Source organism: Lactuca virosa, chromosome 6, assembly GCF_052849685.1.
Source record: "Lactuca virosa cultivar CGN04683 chromosome 6, Lactuca_virosa_CGN04683_v6, whole genome shotgun sequence".
NCBI classification, from domain to species: Eukaryota; Viridiplantae; Streptophyta; class Magnoliopsida; order Asterales; family Asteraceae; genus Lactuca; species Lactuca virosa.
The window spans coordinates 159,681,870-159,689,861 of NC_136431.1; positions in this window are offsets into that span (position 1 = coordinate 159,681,870).

Below are 7,992 nucleotides of genomic sequence, written 5' to 3' on the forward strand. Positions count from 1 at the left end.
AATCAAGATCTTTTTGTACCTCTTAATATATGATGTTAAGAGTTCAAAATAATTTTTGAATGATTTTTAGTGATGAATAAGTCCTTTGAACATGCAACACAAAACAAATGTTCATAAGGAAAGTGCTGTTTGAGCAACAGTTTTGTAAAAATTGGTAAAAATCGAAATATTGGAATTTTCCAGTGAGGTCAGATGGGTTTGAAAGCTAACTCAAAATATTATATTTCAGAAAACGAATCACGAATTTTGGCTAAGAAATGAGTGAGATATGACAGTTTAAAGTCAGGTAAAGAAATCTGGCAGATTGCATGCATGATGATTGGTTAAAAAAGTGGGTTTTCATCATTTCCTTGAGTAAATCTTTTCAAGTATTTAAAGCATATCATGATAAACTCATATTTTAGTCATGTTTCCAGAGATCAAAAGATTAAAACTTATCAAAATGTATACATGCATTTATGAACAAAATTTTGTTTCTCAAAAACTCTTAACTTGAGTTTGATGTTTTAATCCTTAAAATCGATTTTTGCACTAAGATCATGAATATGCAACCTTGTTTATCATACATGCATGGTGTTAAAACACATCCATCATGTTTTAAAAACCATTTTAACAAAAAGAAAACAAGTTTGAAGAAGATGATGAAGGAGAAAGTGTAAGAAAAGAGCAAAACTTGAAGGAAAAGTGAAGTAAAAATCGATTTTATCTTCAAGAATACCACAAGATGATGAAGATTTCGAGTTTGAGGAGTGTTCTTGGGTTTGTTTTCTGGAAAATTTCTTGGTTCTTAGAGGGAGTAAGAGAGAATGGAGTGGTGTTTGGAGAGAAAAAGTAGAGAGAAGGTAGAGAGAGTTTTTTAGAGAGAGAAAGAAGATAAATGTGTGTGTGTTGGAGAATGAGAGTGTGAGAGAGATATGGGGAGAGAGGGATCCGATTTTAGGGGAGGAGAGGCTCTCTCTCTCTTGTTTCTTTTATAAAAATTCAAATCTTTTATAAAAATATCCAACTTTTTATAAAATGTGCACCTTAACCTAGTTTTTATGCATAAAACTCTTGATTTTTGACTTATAAATCAAGGGTAAATGTTAATAACTAAATCTTTATTTTTCATTGAATTGTATTTCATAATAATTATTATGATAAGATAATATTATAAGGTTTATAATTGTTTTTATAGGATTTTTAAGGTTAAAGTTTATAAATATGAGTTTTTAGGGCTTTTAGGGCTTTGGAGTTTAATAAACTTTGAATATCAAAATAAATAGAATATTTGAGACTTTAAATTATCTTATGGTATTATAACTCTTTTATAGTTATAAATAATGTTTGTAATTTATTTTTATCGGTTTATTGGCATTCTATGTAGTGATTCCGAGATTCAAGCGAAATTGAGGAATCGAGTATACTAGTCCTAGTCTTCAACTTTGACTTAAGTTCCTACGAGACTCGGACCTAATTTATACCACTAGGTCAAGTGCATGATGTGTGTATATGATTCATAAAAAGGTGTTCGATTCAATGAGCGACCCGAATATGGATAGTTACTACAGTTAAGTAGCTGTAGAATTCACATATCAATGTGAAATCTAAGTACACCATCCATTGTTTCTATCTGTTTCCAAGTTTCTACTAGGTTATAACTTAGCTTCTAATTACTAAGTCTAATATGTGTTGTGCCTATATGTGCAACTAATTCTAGTCAAATCTAGAACCGACTCGAATTTTGACGGTTGTCACAAAACTCTTCTTTTGACTATGATTTGGCCCTATAGTGGTAGAACCTGGTGAACCGGGCGTAGTACTTCTCAACCTTCTGTGAACTTTTCTTCTCTTATCATTTTTGCTACTTTGTTTAGTTTAGTGATTGATTTCTTAGAGAAACTGGTAAAGTAAAGACAGACTCTTTCGAAAGTAATGGTGGCTAGGAATGGCTTCAGTCAGCTCATCGATTCACCTTATGGTCGACTTGCTTGAATCGAAGAAGAAGAAACCCCCGGACTAGAGCCTTCAGTGCTTCTCCCCCATGAATGTGATCAACAAGAATTGATGTACCCACCATTCTAGATAGGAAAGAGATTGATGGTAAGAACCAGTACTAATCTTATAGCAAGCCAAAATAGAGTTTAGATAGGTAAGAACAAGTGCCTATTTCTTGCTAGCCAAAAAACAAGTTTGAGTTGTCGGGGTTGGATTTGAAGCATCAAGCTTCTCCTATACTTTCTCAAAGAAATGCCCTTATCTCGATATTTATTAGAGGCTAGAGTCTAACCATTAAAGAAGGCTTGAACAGGCTTTTGAGTAAAGAAAAAAGTCACCCTCGGTAGCTCTTACGCTTGGTATGAAATGTAGTATTGTTAGTCTTGAACTACAAGCCATATGAAGGGCCCTATGGAAAGCCTATTTCGACATATTCAATCAAGACCTCTGAGAACCCCAAAAAGCTCTAGCCCATTTACTACCGAAACGACATATCCACGCCTAAGGGTCCAAACTATCAAATTCCCTTTCCTCATATGAAACCTCAAAGTATGGTTACGCTCCAAGCAGACGAGCAGATCTAATGGATGGACCCCTCATTGCCCGAATAAGAGGTCGATCATGGATATATATGACGTTAGCGCATGTTCGTAGTGATTGCCTCAGATAGAGGAGAATAGATTAGAAAGACTTTCCTTTTTTTACAAATCTGGTAAGCTGGGGTACTTTCTTTATCGGTGACTAAAAAAAGAACACTTTCACTAGCAATTCTTTTTTCACAGCTTAAGTAAGAGGCTAGCAGAACTAGAAAGACTTTGTTTCCCCGGTACAGTGCTTTCATCTTTCACTTCTGCTCTGTCTTATTAACTTCTGCCTGATCTCATAGAACTGCTTTAGTTCTGATATGTGCTGATCTTACAATCACCGACTCGAAATCGAGGGGCTACACAATAGCAAATGTCGGCATATCTTCACATCCTAGTGCCTAGCCGGTCAAGGAGCCTGTGTTACTAATTGGCTTGATAGTTCAAGTAGTAAAGGAGGTCTGTAGTAGTCAAGTATGTCTGTCTCTAGAGGATAAAAGCAGTGAATCTTAGTACCTTGTAAGCATGAAGTCAGGCTTTTCTAACTCCTAGTTGGCTAGTAGAAGGATAGAGACTAAAGTTAGTTTACCCGAAGCAAAGTCAAGAGAGAAAGGTGGTAGCTCTCCATGGAAGCTATTCTAGCAAGTCTTCTGTGGAGGAGGAGTAGCACTAGGCAAGTAACTTATTTCACTAGTTGAGATGCACAGATTACTCATGGTTGTACGAGCTTGAATAGTAGTTGAAAGGACCAGCTATTGAATACACATTGAACCATGGAAATAACAATCTTAATGGGCCTATACCAGAGAATCTTGGCTCAACCTACAATGCCTAGTTCTTTCTCATAATAATCTATCCGGGTCGATTCCTTCCAAGTCATCTTTGTCTTTTCTCAGGTTAATATACCTGATCTGAGCTATGCTCAACATCGTGGAGTTTTTGATCAGTCTTACAATAGGTTGTCTGGGACCATACCTGATGAAAGAAAGGAGGTCACTTGTTTAAGTCAAGCAATAATAGAGACCGGGAAGAGTTAGCTGTGAAAATTCTACCTCTATTGGCCTCAACAAGGCAGAACCAAAGAGAGTAGTGAGGGGAGAGGAGTGAAAACCCGACTCAAGGCATAGTAGATCTATTCCTGCTACCTTACAACCTCCCCAGTCTCGCACAAAGACAAAGAAGGAAGATAGTTTCTGCATGAAGCTTGCTTGGCTAGAAAGAGAAAGTCTTCAGCCTAGCTCGACTGAAAGGAGAGGAAGCGCCTAAAAGAAAGCCTTTTTTCGAGATTTGAAACTCCTAAGAAATCTTGCCTTCCTCTGCTGCCCCAGGAGAGTGATTTTGTATGCCTGTTGGGTCTTTTCCTGGCTTTCTCACTAGGCAAATTATCAAGTCGATGCTCATATAACTGCATTTTGATACTCTCACTTTTCCCTTCGATGAGCTGATCTTGAATTGCAAAAGTGATAGCTTATATAACTGCATTCTGATACTTTTTTGAAGACGAGAAAGAGTTAGCCTTAAATCTTCGGTCTTTCATTTCAATAAGTAGTCAGCTGCGGGCTAAGAGGCCTCATAGTCAGACTTCACATTAATTGAAGCAGCTGTTGGAGAGAAGGCATCAGTCAGACCTGCAATTACCGGGTAGTATGCAGCGGCAATTTTCAATCATACAATGTGTACTTCGTAGTCTGACTTTTAGCGGTAGTCAGCTGTCCTCGTTCTCCTCTTTGAATTGCCCTATTGAGTAAGGTCGGGTCGGTGTTTGCAAAAATGTCGAGCCGACGGGGTCAGGTACCAGTAGTGACAATGGCAAAGGGGGGAGGAGGACACTCTAAGTGCTAGAATTAGATCTAACCGTATCCGGTCTTTCGAAAGAGAGTAAGCTCTTTTGTGAGAGTTCAGAAGAAAGATTTGCTAATTGTGAAATCATCTGCCCTGCTGTAAGAAAGGTAACTGCTTTCGTAGTAGCTCAACCAGTAGCCGGTCTAAGCAATTGAATCATCATAAGAGTGAAGTTAGCTGGGCTAGGGCTGTCATCCCTCCCCTTGGATGGCCTAGCTGTTGGTAGACTTCTTGTTTCCGGTGTAGATGTTATCAACTCGGTAAGGCGAAGAACAACCAAAAATTCCCGATAAAATGAAAGATTTTGATTGATTAATTAAATCGGATTGATGGACAGATAATGGCATTGATGCCATAGAAGAAGCTCCTGGTGGTTCAGTCAGGTAATCAGTAACCGTTGCTACCCTTGCTCGAGTTTGGGTAATTGTGAAATAATTCGCTGCTCTCGTCAACGTTGCTTGGCTCTCTCCTGTTGATTATGCCTGATCTGATGGAGGAAGAACCGCACTTAGAAATGTGAACGTAACCTTTGCTATTTCATCTCCGCCTATTAAGCAAAGTGGAAGAACTGATTGCACAATTGAAAGAATAGGCTCTGGTACTAATGACTTAACTGTTGATGGAAGGAACTTCACTCAAAGCTGGGGTAGGAAAGGAAGGGTCAATTTCGTAGATAAGAAGGGCGTCGTTAGCAGGATAAGGGCTAGATAGATATTTCATTAAGAAAGAGACGATTCGCCGAGGAACTCTAACTAGATCTAGCGAGTGTCTCCGTCAGATACACTCTTCGTGGTTAAACAATAGAATTGAGAAAATATTGTTATAATGAATGAGGAGCGTCGATTGGTCAATTCATTTTTTTGAGAGTTTGCTGCTTCAGAGAATCGAGATTGAGTTGGTCTTAAGTAAGGTACAAGATTGAAAAGAATGCTTTTGCATTCCAAGTGCAGAATCCCGTTCATTTCTTGGTTAACAGCCAAGCTACCCTCATTAAGTAAGACGGTTGGTCTTGCTAAAGAGAAGCTTAATCTACCTAAACAAAGATAGGGGAGCGCGGCACGACTATTTTATTATTTTCGGATGCAACCGGAACAAGATTTTTTGATTCTCTACGGGCAACCAAGCCCGAGTGAGCTTTGTTTTATGCTATCCTAAGATACTGATATGGACTTCTTGGGATCTGCAGATTCTTCATTAGATAGTCTATCAAGTACTGAGTCAGAGGCGCAAAGCGCTCCACCATTTCAAGAAATCCTGGAAAGCATAAGTCATACATTAAACCGATTACTAAATGAAACCGAAAGGCAGTTACCTCCCGAATGGTCCATGGCGGACCTTGTTCGGGCTGTAAATGCGGACGATTTAAGTAGCCTAGTGAGGGATTTTTATGACTTACAATCAAATGGAACTCATAGTTGGTTATGGGAAGAGATTTACAATCTCCTTGATTTAATCAACTATGTCTTCTAATGAGGTTCTGGAGTTCTAACATTTGAATTTCTCTTACATTCTACGTTCCCGAAACGGATCCTATCAAATATTTCACATTTTCTATGATCATCTCTATTTCAGGTATTCGGGGAATCCTCCTTAATAGACGAAATATTCCTATTATGTCAATGCCAATTGAATCAATGTTATTAGCTGTGAATTCGAACTTTTTGGTATTTTCCGTTTCTTCAGATGATATGATGGGTCAATCATTTGCTTCATTGGTTCCAACGGTGGCAGCTGCAGAATCTGCTATTGGGTTAGCCATTTTCGTTATTACTTTCCGAGTCTGAGGGACTATTGCTGTAGAATCTATTAATAGTATTCAAGGTTAAACATGACTCCTAGAGAGTTAGCAAAATACGAAGTTCTCTTTTCGTTCTCTTCTTTCTTTTTTCTTTTGACTTGGTTGGCAGGGTCAGGGCCTTTCTCGCTGGGCGAGCGCATCCGATTCTAAAGTCCTTTCCTAAACCACTTCCCGTTCAGTTGCTGAAAGATAGAGAGAAGGCTTTCTAAATGAGATTGAGTTCCACGAATATGCATGCTAGAAAGATGCTATTTGCTGCTATTCTATCTATTTGTGCATCAAGTTCGAAGAAGATCTCAATCTATAATGAAGAAATGATAGTAGCTCGTTGTTTTATAGGCTTTATCATATTCAGTCGGAAGAGTTTAGGTAAGACTTTCAAAGAGACTCTCGACAGGAGAATCCAGGCTATTTAGGAAGAATCACAACAATTCCTCAATCCTAACGAAGTAGTTCCTCCGGAATCCAATGAACAACAACGATTACTTAGGACCAGCTTGCGAATTTGTGGCACCGTAATAGAATCATTACCAATGGAATGCAGTGCGCCTAAGTGCGAAAAGACAGTAGAAGCTTTGTTATGCCGAAACCTAAATGTTAAGTCAGCAACACTTCCAAATGCCACTTCTTCCCGTCGCATCCGTCTTCAGGATGATCTAGTCACAGGTTTTCAGTTCTCAGTGAGTGAAAGATTTGTCCCCTCGTCTACGTTGAAAGCTTCTATAGTAGAACTCATTCGGGAGGGCTTGTTGGTTTAAAGAATGGTTCGGGTGGGGGCTGAATAAAGAAAACGAATAGAATAGAATTCATGTTCATGCTAAGAGAAGAGCGGATCCAATACCAAGACGACTTCTTTCCCAAGAAGTGCAGCAAGTAGTTTAGGAATTTGCGGATTTCATGCCCCACGAGTGAGTTGCCAAGTGCCCCCTAGGAGGGCCAGTCTAGCACAAGATCAAGTTGGAGCCTGGAGCCAAAGACCCTTAACTTACTTAGAGTGGGGCTGGGTTTAGCAGATTCCCCCCCCCCCCCAACTAGCATCTATTAGTTAAGGGGCTTGGTTGAACTCAAGAGAGAATTGAAGGAAGTCATTTTTTCCTATTTATATTCCAGCCTGCAAGGCTCTTTTTCCCTATATTGCTGGGGAAAAGGTTGGGGAGCCCTTGTTTTATTCGAGAAAGGGAGCCTTGGGCATTGATTATCCGGCGCTCAACAAGGTAACCTAACCATTAAGAACAAGTATCCACTTTGATTGCACACGTATATCCTTTCCCGTTCGCGTGTTTTGTCTAAACTGGAATCTGTGGTGAAAGATCAAAAGATTTTCAGGTATCATCCTTTCTTCACTCGCCCATTATAGACAAGACTGGCAAAGATTGGTCGTCTAAGGAAGGAATACCAACTATTGATTTTAGAGCTCCCGTCTTATTCAATTTTTTTAAGATGAATTGTACCAAGCTTTCGAAGAACAGTTTACAAAATTGACACACGCTCGTTATGATTATGAAATTAGCGTTCCTCTTAGGATTGTGAAATGGAAGGAATTTCATGTACCCAAATGGGAGGAGTTCTTGAATGGACTAGGTCTTGTTGGAAAGGTTATGTGTTTAGTCCCAGGGGGCGACCCAGTTACTTGTATTGGGGCTTTCATATCTGTGGACGATAATGGCTTTATTCAGATTATTGAAACCGGTTCTTTGGAATAGTTGTTTTTTATAAGAGCTTAGTTACATTTTTTGTTCAAATATGCATATCTTTATACCTACTTTTCGACCCAAGACCTTACCTTAATCA